The sequence below is a fragment of the Hippopotamus amphibius genome, chromosome 12 (assembly GCF_030028045.1).
Source record: "Hippopotamus amphibius kiboko isolate mHipAmp2 chromosome 12, mHipAmp2.hap2, whole genome shotgun sequence".
NCBI classification, from domain to species: Eukaryota; Metazoa; Chordata; class Mammalia; order Artiodactyla; family Hippopotamidae; genus Hippopotamus; species Hippopotamus amphibius.
In genome coordinates, this window is record NC_080197.1 from 44,464,122 (window position 1) to 44,481,864 (window position 17,743).

Genomic DNA, 17,743 nt, shown 5'->3' on the forward strand with positions numbered 1-17,743 from the left:
CCCCAAAAACTCAGGCCCAGCAGTTCCAGAAGAGAGTTTTTACCAAGCCTTCAAGAAACAGATAATCTCAATCTTATGCAAATTATAATAAATATTTTTTAAAGTGATCTACTCAATTCACTTAGTGAGATTAATAAAAAAAAAAGACAGTCAAATAAAAGAAAGAAAATTAAAGATAAAGCTCACTCATTAAAATAGTTTCAATGATCCTAAAGTATAACATTGGCAAATCAAAGCGGAGTTTATCCCAGGAATAATAATATTGACAAAGTCAGAATATATATACTATATACATATACTACACTATATACATACACTAATACATCATCTAAAAAGATTAAATGAAAATATATGATCAGTTCAATAAATGGTTTTTTAAAATCTTCAATAAAATTCAACACTGATGCATGACACAATGTGATCATAAACCAAATCAGTAGGAAACTTTTTTGATCTGAAAAACGATATCTATCTAAGCCTAAAGCAAACACTGTTCTTTAGTGAGACTTCAAAATTCCTTCCATTAAAATCAGTCACAAGACAAGCATACATTACATTTTCACTGTTCTAGCGGCCCTACCCAATGCAATGATTCATGAAATAGAAAAGGGACATATAAAAAGTGAATAAAAGAGACAAAACTGACCTTATTTGTGGATAATGACTGTTTACACGAAAAAATTAATAGAATCTTAAAGAAACAAATATAAAACTATTTTAAACTATTAAAATTAGAGAATTCAGTACATTTGGTGGTTTCGACATCCACCTATAAAAGTGAATAATTCTCCTAAACCCCGTAATAATCTATTTCAAAACATAAGAGAATAAATAAAAGAGCCTATTTACAGTAGCAATAAAAACAAAATGCCTAGAAATAAGCCCAATAAAAGGTCCTGCTTAAGGCCTTTAAGGGCTTTGTTCAAAGACTGAGAATTATAAAGATCACAATGCTCCCTAACGGATTTATAAATTCAATGTCACTTGAATCAAAACCCCAAAACTTGAAGGAAGGTCAAAGGTCCCAGACTAGCCAAGACAATTTTGAAAATGAAAAAGGTAGAAGGACTTGTTCTGCCAGGTGAAAGATGTACAATACCACAGTAATCAAGACAGTGGCATCGGCAAAGGAAGTGACAGAAGATAAAGATACAGGTCAAAAATACATCTGTGTATATTTGGAATCACAATATATGTCAAAAGAGCACCACAGATTTGTGAGGAAAGGGCTGGTTGGTCTGGGACAACTGGTTACCTGTTTGGAATAAAATAAAATAAAAGTAGATACCTACCTAATGCCACTAAATACCAGGTGGCTTAAAGATGTAAATACAAAAACCAAAACTGTGAACTTTTTGAAAACACACTTTGGTTGGTGTGTGGTCAGCCCACTCAGCATGGCTGTTCTCTTGCTCTCTGCACACACCCTGCTGAGTGCCTGCTACACCCGCACCCTGCTCACTACACTAACCTTCCTACATACTCGCCCCAGGCCCCAGCTAGCAACTGTTCTTTTCAAAGGGATGGTGAGGGGTGTGCCCCCTGCTAGTTTCTCTGGTAACCTAACCCCTACCTCATCCATGAAGACTGCCGCACCACAGTGGGGTGTCACTCTAGGACCCTACTTCAGACGTGTAAGCTCCCCCTTATCCATTAAACCATTGATGTCTCTGTTGCTGCCTCTGGGCTCTTTCTTTGGTCTTGAAGCTGGGCAGGTACAGTTCTCCCAGGCCTGTGGGGTGCAGCCCAACAATTGGAAAGAAAGATATTGCTCTAAGAAATGCACCCAGAGGTGGAAAAACCAGCCTAAAAATTTGCACAAACCACATAAAGAAAAGACTGGTAAGTCTGACAGTATTAGAATTAAAAATCTCTGTTCAACAAAAGACACCAGAGACAAAAAGACCAGTCACAGACTAGTCTCTGTAACACATATAAATGACAAAAGATCAGTGTGTAGGATAAAGATTATACCAGAAGATAAATACAAACAATCCTGCAGAAAAATGAGTAAAGGATATAAACTGGGTATCTACAGAAGAAATAAAAGCAAACTGTAAGATATTATTTCACACCCATAAGACCGGTAAAAGTAAAATTTCTGGCAATACCAAGAATCCCACTGCTGATGGGAGGGAAAACTGGCACTTGGGTGTAGACAGCAATTTGCAGAGTTTAGTGAAGGATGAGTGGTCCTCTGCAGCCCAGCAATTCCACTCCTGGGTGCATTTCTTAGAGCAATTAACACCTGTGTACAATCTCCCCATCCCTGCCAAACAGAGAGGGATGTTTATGCAAACATAAACATATTCTTAGGAATAGCACAAAATTGGGAAAAACTGAAATGTTCAATGGAGAAATGAGTAACTAAATGCCGTATAGTTAAGAAAGAGAAAAATACAGAGTAGATCTATCACTAGAGCTCATGTCCCAACGTGGCTGGGTCACCAACAAAAGAATGAATGGTAGAACCAACTGCATGAAACTACACACAGCAGGACACCAATGACATTAAGTTTGAAAACATGCAAATCAATACTATATGGGGACTTCCCTGGTGGTACAGTGGTTGGGAGTCCACCTGCCAATGCAGGGGACACAAGTTTGATCCCTGGTCCAGGAGGATCCCACGGAGCAGTTGGGCCCATGCACCACAACTATTGAGCTTGTGCTCTAGAGTCTGTGAGCCATAACTACTGAGCCCATGTGCCTAGAGCCTGTGCTCTGCAACAAGAGAAGCCACTGCAATGAGAAAGAAGCCTGTACACCACAACAAAGAGTAGCCCCCGCTCTCTACAACTACAGAAAGCCCGCACACAGCAACAAAGAACCAAGGCAGCCAATAAAAATTTTAAAAAAAATTTTTAAAATACTGTATGTTGTATATGTAAACAAGTGAATGTGTAAACTTCACTCGTAAAAAGGGCATGAAAACATACATAGAAATAAATACGAATTCAGGAATATTATTTCTGGGTGAGTGAAAAGTTATAGGTTGAGAAGAGGTACACGGGGGGATTCAAATGTGTCTAAATTATTTTTTACCCGATGATACTGCCACTGTACTAGCGATTATGCTGGATGACGAGTTCATGGATTTTTGTTAAATTAGTGCTTCATCATTTACATATACAGGCATACCTTGGGAGACATTGTGGGTTCAGTTTCAGACGCTGCAACAAAACGAGTCACCTGAATTTTCTGGTTTCCCAGAGCATGTAGAAGGTATTTTTACACCATACTGTAGTCTATTAAGTGTGCAATAGCATTATGTCTAGAAAACAATGTACATACCTTAATTAAAAAATACTAACCATCATCTGAGTCTTCAGTAAGTCGCAATCTTTTTGCAATAGAAGCATCAAAGGTCACTGATTACCATAACAAATTTGATAACGAAAAGTTTGAAGTACTGTGACAATTACCCAAATGTGACACAGATATGAAGTTAGCAAATGCTGTTGGAAAAAAGGCACCTACAGGCTTGCTCAACACAGGATTGCCACAAACTTCCAACTTGTAAAAAACGTAGTATCTGCAAAGTGCAGTAAAACAAGGTGTGCCTGTCTTCTTTTGTGTCTATCAAATGATCACATAATATAAAAGTTTAAAGATTTAATAGAAGAAACCACCTATGTATGAAATTAAGAAAAAAATTAACCTTCAGATCTAAAAGATACATCAAGTTTTGGGGAAAACTGATACAGCATAATTGTGTAAAAGCTGTTTAGGTTACAGAACTCCAGCATCCTTCAGCCAGACACAGAGAAAAATTCAGTCATGAGGGTTTCTCCACATCGTCAGTTAATGGAGAAGACAAAGTCCAGAAGCTCTGAGAGAAAGAAAGTTAAACCCAAGAATACACACCTATCCAAGTCACTGGTCCAGAATACACCCAATAGGAAGGCATATGTCAAAAAGGAAAAAAACAAAAACCTTCAGGGAAGGTGGTATCGGGAGTCCTTCTTGAAGATTCTTTAGCATGAAGAACCCCAGCCCACTGAGGGGTAAACCGAGCAGGCGAAGAAGGCACTCATGCTAATAAGCATGAAAGCCATTCACACAAAGAACTAAGAACAAACAATGTCATAAACAGGATGCCAGGGGATAAACATGAACAATCTCAGCTGCATAAAATAATAATATAAAATAGGAAAGTTGAAGGAGAAATTGAGGGAAATGAAAACGTATTAATTCCTTTTGTATCTGAAAAAGGGGGTGGCCGATACTGTCTACGTTTGGCAAAATGTCATGAAATGTTCAAATTGGAGGATGCGTACATAGGTGTTCCTTCTGTCGTTCATTTTATTAAATATTTCAAATACACATAAACTGTTTTTAAGAAGCCGTTGAATCCACAAGTGACTAAGGTAAGACAGTAATCAAGTAACAGAGTTTGTAATGATTTTCTTCATTAGAAAGTGGAGCCAACTGACAGCCATGTGACGAAACCATCCTCTTCCACTCGCTTCCCTCTGCACCATCCTGCATGGGAAAGAGAGGGGTGGAATTACAAGCAGCTTGCTTGGAATTCTGCACAACCCTGGATACATCCCTGTGAGCGTGTGAGGCATGTGAAAGCCATCTGTGTAGCAGCAGAAAGCAACAAGTTGAGAACCACTGAATCAGAGCATTCAAACTGAATAATGAATGCAAACTGGACTCTTACCAGGAGAAGCTATGTTCACAGGGAGAAGGGAAATTGACAGAGACACTTTAAAATAAACGACCAAACAGCAATGAAAAAAAAAAAATTCTAAGTCACTATTTGGTCAATAATGTTAAACTGCAGAAAACCCATCAAATCTTTTCAACCTCTATTAACTAATAGCAACACTGATCGGTTGGGTCTCAAGTCCTTCCTTTTTTTCTGGGTCCTTTGGAAAAAGCACAAAGGAAGAAATAAAATGCCAAAACACCAGGTCTCTAGGAAAAAAGGTGCTGGAATTAAAAAGCTGGTAAAATTCACAAAGTGAGTGACCAGTCTCAACAATGTGATGTCAGAAGAATCTATGAGACTGTGAATCTTAATTTAAAAAGGGCAGATTTATTTATTTTTAATCCACACTTGACACCATAAGAAGAAAATGTTACAGGAAACTACACGGACAATTTAGCTGAATATCTCCTTTGTTACTACTGCTCTGTGGAAGCCAGTGCAAAGCAGAGGCTTAGAACCAGCATGAAGAGGAGCCTGGCACACCTCCAGGAGTGGAGTATTCTAATTATTATGTTTTGTTCAGGAACAAAATGAAATTATAAATACTCAAAGATAATTTGTGCATAGAACTTTACAAAGATAGTTTTAATCTTTTAAAAAAGAGAGTTTCATTGCTTTAAATATTAAAAATATCTCCTTTTAAAATACAAGTTTTTAGGTTCACATGGCAAAGTTGTTTCTTGAGGCCTCTCATGGTCATAATATTCTTCTAAGGTGTGTCATCCTTTATAACCCGTATGGGTAATTCACTGGAGCCTCTTCAGAATAGATATGAACACTAAGGACATTTTTAGGCCCTTCCTTGTGTTCTAACCTATGAAAGATAAATAGGTGGGGTGGAATTAAATGAAGAAGAAAATTTAAATCAGACTGGATTTCCAAGAGTGAGACATAATTCATGAAAACACGGCATGTGTTAAAGTACTTCCGAACACAGCACAGTAATTCCTGAAGAACCAGATAAGCTTCATTAAACATGTGAATAAAAGCATTACCTTTAATTTGGCAGAATATAGTGAAACTGTCCTTATTAACCATTTCTCTATCCCTTTCACTAAAGAGTACAAAGAAAATAGAGCCATTAAGGCCCATTCGGCCACACCCCACCAGGGCTACTCCTATTCTCTTTTAAAACTCTCTCCCCAAGCCTCACCTACCCCTTGGTCTTTCTGTCCCAGCAGACTGAGGACAGGGAATATTCTAGCAGAGGAAGAAGATATAACAGGGTTCTGAGGAAAATAAGAAGACCATGAGAGAGCCTCAGACAGGAGGGCAAGTGGTAACAACCATTTCATTTATCTAGTCCTTTCTATACTTTGAACCTAATACACAATGATTTTTTTTAAATAGGAATATCATTTTATATTACTTATCTTTCCTTAAAAAGTTTAAGGCACATTTTAAAAAATTATCCACTATAATACAGGGACTAATGAAAAGAAAGAAAAAAAAAATCAAAGGAGAAGGTCCAAAGGTAACATTATTTCAAACATATCTTGTAGGTATTGGCTGCTGACTGTGTCAGGCAGTACTTATTGGTCAAGAGGCAGGTGGCTGTTTCCTCCCTGTATCCCTCTAGGACAGCACCAAATACAATGTCTTGATTTTGCTGCATCAGTGGACCCAACTGTAACCTACTGACAAGTCAAGAAAGAAGACCTTTACTTACAGCAAAGTCTGGTGTGAAGAACACCCCCTGGTGCAGAGGCTGCTGCTTGCACTACTGTTTACTGAGGTGAGGCATTTAGCAAACACCTGAGTGGCTGGTATCTATGCCGTTGGTTCCTTTGGGAAAACTAGAATAAGCCTGTGGACTTCTAACAGAAATCAATCCACAAATCAAGGGAAGAAAGGTAAACGAACTGACATTCAAAATACACTAATCCCCAGCCAGCAGACAATAGTTAAATGCTTTTAAGTGGTGTGTTCTTTGGTTATATGTTCTATACAGACTAGACATGCTGTCATTTGTCTAGTGTGTTAACTTGGAAGGGACAGCCTTGCTCAATATCTAACTTAAGGGAAGTATCACCAATGACTCCTGAATGAAAGAAACAAAATTGGGAACTGAAAAAAATACGTATTCTTTGTGTATTTTAGCTACATTAGGAAATAAAACAACCGTTACTTTGCTGGAACTTGAGTGCACTTTTTGAAGAACTAATCACAGTGTCAGAGCAGGAGGGTCCTGACATCATGTACTCCCAGGCTGTTATTTTACAAATGAGGAAGAAGCCCAGGGCATCGAGAGGCTCTCACTCACAGTTCTTGCCTTTTAGAGGATCAGGACTGTTTTTGCTTCCTAGAGCTGTTGTAGCAAAGTACCAAAAACTGGGTGGCTTAACAGGAATGCATTGTCTCACAGTTCTTGGCCTAGAAGGCTGATGTGAAGGTGTCGCAGGGTGGGTTCCTGAGGGCTGTGATGAGAAGCTGCTCCAGCCGACTCTGGGGTTCTGGTGGCCACAGGCTTTCCTGGGCTTGCAGACAGTGTTCTCCCCGTGTCTTCACGTGGCCTTCCCTCTGCGTGTGACTGTGTCCAAATTTCCCCTTTTTATAACAGCACCAGTCATACCAGATTGGGGCCCACCCTAATGACATCACTGAAACTTGATTACCTCTTTACTGACCGTGTTTTCAAATAAGGTCACCTTCTGAGGCACCAGGGCTTAGAACTTCAACGCATCTCTTTGGGGGACACAATTCAACCCATAACAAGGACTCTGCTCACGATCTGAGCTGAACCCAGTCTCCCAATCCCAGGCCAGCAACTTTGCTTACTTTCCTATTCATGAGATACTCTCCGCTCCCAGCACAGACTGTGGGGTCCAGAGATGACAGGCCCCACTTACAAAGTCACCTGCAACATGTTGAGATCTTGCAAAAATCAACTAAACCTTCAAAACCAGCAAACAGAAAACATCTTCCCATTTGGTCACTTAATGTTCACCACATATTTTAACTTCCTCCCTCACAAAGATGCCTGAAATATTCCTGCAGAGGCTGGCTAGCCCTCATCTCTACAGTCTACTGCTCAGGGGAGGTAAGTGTGTGCAAACATGCGTGCAGAGGAAGACAAGTTACATCCACTGCCCCATTTTGCCCGAGACCACCCTTCTCACACACCTCGGCCTGCCTAGAGCGGGAAATTCGTGCAGATCTCCTTTGGTGAGAAGAAACCTAGACAGCCTTGGATTTCCAACAGGACACGGTTTCTTTCTGCTGCCCAAGTTAGCCAGTGAGTGGCTGGCTCGCCCGGCAGGGTCAGAGGCCAGGAGGCCAGGCTCACCCTCCAGCCGGGTGCGTGGCAGCGGCATTTCCCACCAGCCTCTGTTCGAACTATTGAATCATCACTCACCCTGCTGCCTAAGAATCCTTGAGCTTGAAGATAACTGTTCACATTGTCTATTTTCCATTATAAATTAATGACATCTGTAACACTGAGTCATAAAAAAAGTCTACCCAAAGAACTGTATTAAAAATTACATGGAATTGATTTCCCTCAGTGGCCTCTTGACAAACACACACCACCCTTTTCCATTAAGGCCTTTAGAATCCTAGTCTACAGCTGGCCTTGGAAAATCCGGAATTATGTTTTACTGCACAAGATCTAACGAGTTTTTACAGTTCCCAAAAATGTCTGAGTAAATAAGAGCAGAGCAGGATTAGACTGGAGGCTGGGTTTCCTTCTCGTTGTTGTTGTTTTGGTTTCTAACCCTCAGAAAGCTACTGCCTTAAGGAGTAGATCGTTTTCTTCAGTACAGGACAGAGTTCAGAGCTGGAAGGGTGTGGGGGCTGCTCTAATCCAAAAACTCTGTTTACTGAGCAGGAACTAAGGCCCGCGCCAAGTGGGTCCAACTCAGTGATCAAGTGAACCAAGGCAACACTTAATTGTGCCCTTCATTTGATAATTCAAAAGAAAGTTTGAATGTAGAGATTCAGGTGTTACTCTGTTTCAACAGAAGAAATTTTTTCAGACCAGAATCTTTTCAAAGGGCAATTTTTAAATCTTCCAAGAAATGCTAGGGTTGAATGTTTAGTGTAACTTGATTCCAAGCAATATTTAAAGGACTATTATCTTAGAATTTAACATTTTGTAAACAGGGACATAGAGCTGCCCTGGTCACGTTGTCTGCCTGATCATTTATCCCAGGAAAGATGTAACAACACTGAGCTATTTTAAAAGACCGCATGGCCTTTCCCACCAACATTCTCCCAGCAAATTCATCCAAGCCTATACCTGAAATGCTCATGTCCATTAACATCAGACCTCGGTCTCACTTCTCCTCTGTATTTAGGGATTAAAAATGTTACCGGGACGTTGTGAAGGTTAAAAGACAACATGGGAAGGTGTCTGGCACGCACATGGGCCACACCTCTCTCCTTCCTGGCTCCCAAGCAGAAAGAAGCACCACCACCCGACCCCAGCCACACCGCATCACTAACTTTCTAATTGTCTAAACTACCTGTGCGAGCTATCGCACCATCTGCTCTCCACGTAGCACTTGGTGTCCTGCAGATGACACACCCTTAAAGAATTTCTGCCTGGATGTTTCACATAATTCTAACACTGTCTTTGCAAGACAGTGTTAGAATTCCCATTCAGTAAAATTTAAAAAAAAAAAAAAAAAGTGAAGAGTTAATGATTATTTTGCTTAAGCTGCCAGAAAAAAAGAAAACGCAACAACCAAATAGATAAGCCTTCTTAAAAATATAAGCATCCTGCATATGAGATGTAAAAACAGCTGAATTACCCACTTGGTCAATCAATAACTTTAACAGTGAGTTTCTGAATGTTAATCTAATCACTTCTTGGCTCAAGAACCCACCAATTCCCTTATGCCCAAAGAAACAAACCCAATCACTCTTTGGGTCTTTAAAGCCCCTGGGCAGTCAGCCACTCTCTCCATCCAACTGTTCCCCAGTTCTTCCTCTAAAACCAGAGGCAGTCCTTTCCCTTCCAGGTCTCTCACAAAAGCTATTTTCATTTCCACCTTGGAGCCTGTGCGTGCATAGCACCCCAAAATATTCTTTATCAGGGATCCAGGTATACCCACGTGGGTACCACTAACTGCACGGGCTTTCCTGAGCAGTCCTAGCCACCATCCTGTTCTTCCTCAGGCCCTACGTGCACAATGTGAACACTTGGGACTGATATGGGGCTGTTTCATACGTGCATGGCTTAGCCTCCTAACTAGAATATACTTTTCTGGAGGATAAGGACTACATCCTAGTTATTCTTTCATTTACTTATGCATGAAATATTCACGGAGCACGTGCAAGATACAAAGAATCGCAGATATGAAAAGGAATTCATAAGACACAGCCCTTCCCCTAAGGACCTCACAATTTCAGTACGTCCCACAGTGCCTCACACAGCGGCAAGCACGTGGGAGTCTTGGCCCATCTGTTTACTGGAAGGCTGACTGATGGGAAGCTTGCCACATTTCTTTGTGTATCTTCCTAATTGATCACCAGAGTAACTGAGAGCCTCCGATAAATACTCCTTTGCTATGTTAATGAAGCTCCTGCTGAAGGAAGTGGGGGTTATTTTTTAGTTCCTTCAGCCACACGATATCTATGTAATCTAAAGACCACCAAGATTTGACTCTACTAGACTCTATGTTTCACTATTAGAATTAAATAAATAAAAGGCTGTCTCATCTCACAATCCTTTTACGAAAGCATTACTTTTTTTTTTTTCCTTTTTCTTACTGGTTTCTTTTACAGTCAGAAAGTAATTAAAATCTACTTTGCATTTTTAGGTTGGACTTCATTTACATATCATCCAATCAACAGTAGCAAATTAGCTTGTTTAAATTGCATATTATAAAATTTAACTGTTTTAAGTTTCCCCTTTGATGAGTTTCAGTAAATTTATAGAGTTGTGCAGCTGTCATCATGATTTAGTTTTAGAGTAATTCTACTACCCTGCCAAAGTTCCCCAGCTCATTTACCTACTCCAGCAAATATACTTTTCTTTCCTTCTATGTAGTATGGGAAATGACCATTTGGGAGGCAGAGTTAACAACAGGAAGTCCCAATGGAAGAGGATCCAACCCTGTCCAACCCCTCCCCAACCAGGGGTGAACTCTGACACAGGCTGCTTAACACAACCTCAAAGAGAGCAGGAACCCAGGTGTGCTGGTGCTTAACCTCCTCACCTCAACTGTTTCCTTCCTCCAGAGGCCATCCTTATGAGCTACATGAAAGCAGACTGGCCAAAATATCTAGTTCTCAAACTGTAGCTTGAAGGGAAATCAAATTGGCCTCAGATACAGAAAGAGGAATTATTAAAAAGTCACTCACACTATATCAAAGCAAATAGAATGTCTGAGCACAGCCACCCAGATCAAGATTGAAATAAATGGCATGGCTTTAAGTGTGTTTCCACAAAAACAGGCTATAAAAGGGGAACAAAAGGCACGTGCCCAACCTAAAACACAATGTGACTGCAGCAACAATGGATGGACCTAGAGACTGTCATACTGAGTAAACTAAGTCAGACAGAGAAGGACAAATATCATATGATATCACATGTGGAATCTAAAAAAATGGTACAAATGAACTTACCTACAAAACAAACAGAGTCACAGATGTAGAAAACAATCTTATGGTTAGCAGAGGGGAAAGGGGGAGAGGGATAAACTGGGAGATTGGGATTGACATATACACACTACTATATATAAGATAGATAACTAATAAGGACCTATTGTATAGCACAGGGAATTCTACTCAATACTCTGTAATAACCCATACGGGAAAAGAATCTAAAGAAGAATGGATATATATGTATATGTATAACTGAATCACTTTGCTGTACACCTGAAACTAACACAACATTATAAATCAATTACACTCCAATGAAAATTGAAAAAAAAAAAAAAAGAAAGAAAATACAATGTGAGAAACAGGAGTTATGACTTAAACTCATTAACTCAAGAGCCCAAAGACAGACATACTACAATAAAATGAAAAAGAGGGTGAGGTAGGCAGCGTCTCGGGTGGCCTCCAATGATCCCCACCTCTTGGTTTTCACGCTCTTGTACAACATAAGCCCCTCTCCTTGAGTGCGGGCTGGCCTTAATGATTCACTTGGCAGAGGCGATAATGTGATGTCGCTTCCAGGTAAGCTCACAAAAAGATGGTGGCTTCCACCTCGGGCACCCTCTCTTGCTCTCTCTAAGGAAAGCCAACTGCCATGTGTGAGTTGCCTTATGGAGAAGCCCAGGTGTTGAGAAATAGATGTCTCCAGTCAACAGCCAGTAAGTACCTGAGATCTCCTGCCAATATCACGAGGGAGCCTGGAATTAAATCCTCCACCAATCGAGCCTTGAGAATCCTGTTGCCCCAGATGACATACTGATTGAATCCTTGTGAGAGATCCTGAGGATGGGTCACCGAGCTGAGCTATGCCTCTATTCCTGATCCACAGAAACCATGAGTAAGCAAATGTTTGCTGTTGTTTTAATCTCTAAATCTGGGGGGGATTTGGTGAACATTAATAGATAATTAACATGCAGAAAGTAAGAAAACAAATTGAGAATAAAATCAATATCATTATGGAATTAATAAATAAATGAGAATAAGATCATCAAGAATTTGACAACCCTGAAAACTGATTTACTGGCAGTGAAAAGGTTGGATATCATGGTTTGTTATTTCTTTTTTATTGAAGTAATAGTTAATTTACAATGTTGTGTTAGTTTCCAGTGTACAGCAAAGTGATTCAGTTAAATATTAATATATTCTTTCCCATATTCTTTTCCATTATAGTTTATTACAAGTGTTATACAGTAAGATCTTGTTGTTTATGGTGACATGATTTGGACAGTCAGAATGAAAAATAAAAGAAATAAGGAAATTAAAACGATTAGAGAAAAGCTAATAAATATGGAAAGCAAAGTAAAATAACTTAATAGGAGGACATATCCTTGAAGCAGACAACTTAAGAACTGGAATAGGCAAGGGATCTCAACATATAAGACAATGTAAGAATCTCTCAAATGAAGAAAGAACAAAATTTGCAAACCAAAGAAGTGCATGTTCCAAAAAAAAACAAAAAATGCTGCAAGAATACTCCACACTGAGAGAGATTTATAAAATGTTTCAGGTACCCAAGAACAAAAATCAAATCATCTACATAATGGGGGAAATACTGGGCTGGCTTTACATTTCTCTAAAGCAATATTCAATATCAGAAGATACTGGCGAAAATTTTGTTACAAAATTCTGAGGGTAAGTATAAGCCAAGCTATTATTCAAATATAAAGGCAAAGAAGAGACATTCTCAAACGTGAAAGAATCCAGCAAATAAAACACCAATAACCTCTTCTTGAAAGTCAGTCTTGTCCAATAGAATCTTCTGTGATACCTGTACTATCTTGTGAGCCACCTCTGGCTACTGAGCACTGACAATGTAGCTACTGAGACGGAAAAACAAAATTTTTAATTTTCTATAAATGTCAGTTTAAATAGCCACATGCAGCTAGTGGCCACCATACTGAACATGAACAGCACAGGACAAGAATGTGAATAAAGTAAAACGGGTACACACAACAACAACAAGAACAAAAACTGGGAGGTGAGAAGACAGGAGAGAGGACAGAGGAGGAGCTGCTGTCCCTTCTCTCACAGCCAGGAGTCAATCAATTCTGCCTAAGGCCAAAACAATTAAAAAAAAAAACAAACACACACAATTACTTCAACCTTTTTCATTTTGAAGCTATTTTATTCTTAAATCTTTTAGGAAATAAAACCTATATGAGGAAAAAGAATTGAGGTTCTAAGTTTCAATTCAGCTTCTTTTTCTATTACTAGAGTAAAATTCATTTTATGTTTTTAATGAAAACGACAGCTATAATATCCAATATTTAACAAAAGTGTTTCCACCTTTTGCTGTAATCATTCTATCTGTACATACATGTGCACAGTGTCCATGTGGAATGATGTCTACCTAATGCTAACAGGAGGTGCTTTCATAAGAGATTTGGAGTGATTTTTTTTCCACTTTTGAATTCTTCATAATGCAAATAGGTCATTTTTAATAGAACAAGTTTTTCTACAAGTCTGTTTGCCTGTTTTTAAATAAGAGGCTAGGACCTAATACTGCAAGAAGCTAACAGCAATAGAAACATGGAATTTGAGTGGTAGGAATATGGAAATTTTTCCTCTTCATACATTTCAGATTTTTTTTTTAATTTCTCAAAGGAAAAAAAAGAAATATACAGAGAGTCTAGAAGCTATACGACACTGACTCTCCTTCTGCATCTACATAAGCTAACTACCCAGACTGTCCTCAACTTTCCTGGAGGAAGGTTCACCGTCTGGGATGTAGCCACAGTCACCACCGGAAACAGATGGAAACCAATGACCCCACCCACTTCTCACGGTCTCCCTAAACTTCTTCTCCAAAACCAGGTCAGGACCTGGGCAGAGGCCTTAGTCAGGGGAGGGCTGGCCAGTCTGTCCCCGAAGCTCAGCTCTTGGGTGGTTTTCTCTTGCTTCTACCTGACTATGGAGGTAGCACACCTTTTTCTCTAAGTCTGATCCCCTCCTTCTCTCACTCTCCCTCTTTGAACTCCCTCTCACTCCACCTATTTTGTAAGCCAAAGGGGCTCAAGATTCTCTCCCTTGAGAGGCCACCTAACCCCAGGAGGGCTTGGCAGAGGTGATCTGATTCATTAAGTCTACAAATGAGAACAGGGCTCAAAACTGACCTTTGACCAACAGTCTTCAATGCGACTTTTTTTTTCTTTTTCTTTTTATTGAGAGGGAGAAGCAATAAAGAACCAGACTCAAGGGCTCCAAAGTCTGCTCTTTAATAATTACACCTGCCCTGACTGCTTCCCAAGATAACATATTTTAATATGGTTAGTAAAATAACGTACTTAATAAAACTTTAAAAATTATAAACCACTATTACGTAAGCAGTTGTATTATTACCACACAAGGGGGATTCTAAACCAAACTTTTTACAGGACTGTAGCTTCTTCAAAGCCTATGACTTTAAGCAAGCGACCCCAGGCTTGAAACCTGCCTTGACCATTTTCAACCTCCGACTTCAGCAAATTACTTGACCTCGCTGCCCTCACATCTGTGACCCATCAACAGTAAGGTGTCATTGACTGTGGTGTGAGCATTAAATAGGATAATAGGTGAAAAATACCCCGTTCAGTAGGTAGTCTGTAAATGGTAGTTCCCTTCCTTTGCTGTCACAAAAGTTTTTAAGGGAGAGCCTGTAATGAGAAACACTGCAACCCACTTGAACTGCCCATCTTAAGCGGCTGAAACGAAATCCTGGAAGAGGATAAGAGGGAGCTGACATAATCTTTCAATTGCTCTGCTTCCCAGCTGGTATCTTTAATCTGATTGCTAAGAGCTAAATTTAGTGAATGTTTACTAATTGCCAGGCACTGGATTAGACACTTTCTACGTGACAACGCTATAAAGGTTGACGTGTACTACCCCCACACTGGAGAGGAGGAATCAAGATCCCGCAGGTAGGAAAAGCAGTGGTCTCCATCTGACTATTGTGCAATGATAACCCCAACAAGAATTCCCTTCACAGTAAACTCAGAAATCTCAGGAATACTGGTATCTTCAGAACCAAGGTCACTAAAATCAGCAGTTTTGGTGGCTGCTTTTGTCACGGGAAAACCCACACTAATGCCCCTGTAAGATCTCTTATCATTCTTCTAATACTATTTCTTAGCATTTAAACCAAAGACTGAAGGTAGAGCTAAGGCTCTTCTGGTTTTGCGGAGAATTACTACCAGTGCTGAAATTTGGAAAATTCAGTTTAAACACGAGTGTTGGAGTCACATGGTACCACTTGCTTTTCTTAAACCAGCCTTCAGCTTAAACATTACTTAATTTAAAACTGTCCGTGATGTTGAAGACGGGTTCAATGTTTATTATACTCCTTCCTCTTTAACAGTTTTAAAAATTTCCAGAAAAAGTTTTTTATAGTCTATGCATAGACACACCCCTCCCAAGATCCCTGCGGAGAGGCTGATTTGTCTAAGTTTTACAGAAGATGCCCTTCTCTGGATAATTTTAACTTTTCCTAAAAATAAACAATCCAGTCATCAACCGAGTAAGGGGGCAGCAGCCCAGGAATGCACTGTCATGGCAGATGGAGGATCAGTCATTGTGGGAAGCGAAACAGACCCCAGCGGCCCTGGAACTGACGCAGCGCCATCTGATTCCATCAGGCCATCTTTAAAACAGTAAGCGTTTCATCAGCTGTTGGGAGATTGCGCTGTGGTAGCAGCGCTACTTGATGACAATTAAAAATACGACAGCTACAAAGCAGTTTCTATAGTTTTGCACGCTGGGGGAAGTCCAGTGGAATGCTGAGTCAGAAAAAAAACATGCAGACGCGTGGCTGACTAGGGGTTCCTTGGAATGCATTCAGTGCTTCAGAACTCAAGATTTAAGGCCAGAGGCATACCACTGAGGGTCCTGACTCAGAATGTCATCTAGAGAGTAGATATTCAAACATTTTAGGAGAATGATATCCTCTTTGATCCTTTTCTTGACTGTTGCAATATTTTGGTTTAATTGTCATAATGTACACCAAGGACGTGAATGACCTTAAAATGCCTCAACACGCACACCAACGATACCGCAAGCCGCAGACTCTCAAGGAAAGCAGTAGCTATTATGATCGTCACCACCCCAGTAACCAAGACAAACTTCTCAAGGGTCAGGTTATCCCAGCTACCTCCTCGATGCCCCAGAGGCCTCTCTACACACGTCGAGTACTCATTACGTGCTGCAAGAAGGCCTTCTGCGGAACTGCTAAGGAGAGACTTTACCGTCTCTAAATCTTAAAATGCTGCTCTATAATTCCGGGGGTAGTCTGTGCCTTTAATCCTGACATGCCCAAGGGTAGACAGGGGCAGGGACAGCCACGTACGCACTAAGTCAGAGGTCCCCCACCTTTCTGGCACCAGGGACTAGTTTCGCGGAAGACAGTTTTTCCACGGACCTGGGCGCAAGGGGATGGCTCAGGCGGTAACACGAGCGATGGGGACTGATGGGGAGGGCAGATGAAGCGTCACCTGCTCACCCTCCGCTCACCCCCTGCTGTGCCGCCTGGTTCCCAACAGGCCACTGATTGCTACCAGGGTCCGCGGCCCGCAGGTTGGGAACCCCTGCACTACGTGACCCGGCCCCTGCGCCACAGTCGCTGGAGCAAACGTGGATGCCTACCCAAACGCACCTCCAGAAGTTTGCTTATTGGGGCTGAATGCCCAGGAGTCTTGTAAAAGATGTCACTTGGGAGGCGAGGAGCCACCACGATCTACAACATGCATAGGAGAGCAGAGGGGAGTAACGAGTGGAAACAGAGAACAAGGCCCCACTTCTCAAAGACAGGGCTGCAGGGAGCTGCCGTGGGCGGCCTGACGCTGTCTCCAGACCTTCCCACGGCTCCACCACAAAGCCTGAGGCCAGGGCTCTCTCAAACACTCTGCTCCCCTATCCTAAAGCACCCTTTTCAGTTCCAGCAGTTTCCACACGTCTGTTTCTTCTTCCAAAGAGCCCGATACAGTCCTTACTCTCTCAATAAGGTTCCAAGTTCCCTTGGGCAATTTTTCAGATCCTCACCTTCTGCCCCACAAGGATTCTCATCTTGTCTATGATGGAGCTCGGCTATATCTGGGCTTTTCAATGTGTTTCATGTCATCTCCCCCTCCTCCCCACCCCAGTTAAATTCTATGCAGGACCCCATACATCAAACCCCTGGCAGCTGAGCCATTCGAGCTGGAGCAGGGACAGGGACCTGGCTCAGGCCCCCATGGAAGGTAGCGCTCCCAGGAAACACTCGGAAACCCCCAGCACGAGGCTCTCTGGGCCCCTGGCTCTGCCTGGGATCCCATCCTCCAAGGAAGAGCAGCCGCACGTGAGCCGCTCCACACGCGGGCCCGAAGAAGGAGAGAGACAAGAGGATGAGGACCAACACTCGAGCCGAGACTGGGAGGCAGAGGCAGGACCAGCCGTCCAGCAATGCCCATGGCC

General features: G+C 41.2%; 1 protein-coding gene across 2 annotated transcripts in view; it reads right to left on the minus strand.

The window, feature by feature from the left end:
- The window catches only part of LOC130833256 (protein SLX4IP-like), a 136,652-nt gene that overhangs the window by 75,126 nt on the left and 43,783 nt on the right, over positions 1-17,743 (minus strand). Inside the window, exon 3 of one of the 2 annotated variants that reach the window (XR_009048442.1) lies at positions 4,171-4,485. The exons of the other annotated variant lie outside the window; for it this stretch is intronic. The gene's annotated coding sequence lies outside the window, so the exon portion shown is untranslated. Of the gene's footprint in view, positions 1-4,170; positions 4,486-17,743 lie in introns of those variants that run through there. 2 annotated transcript variants of the gene reach the window in all.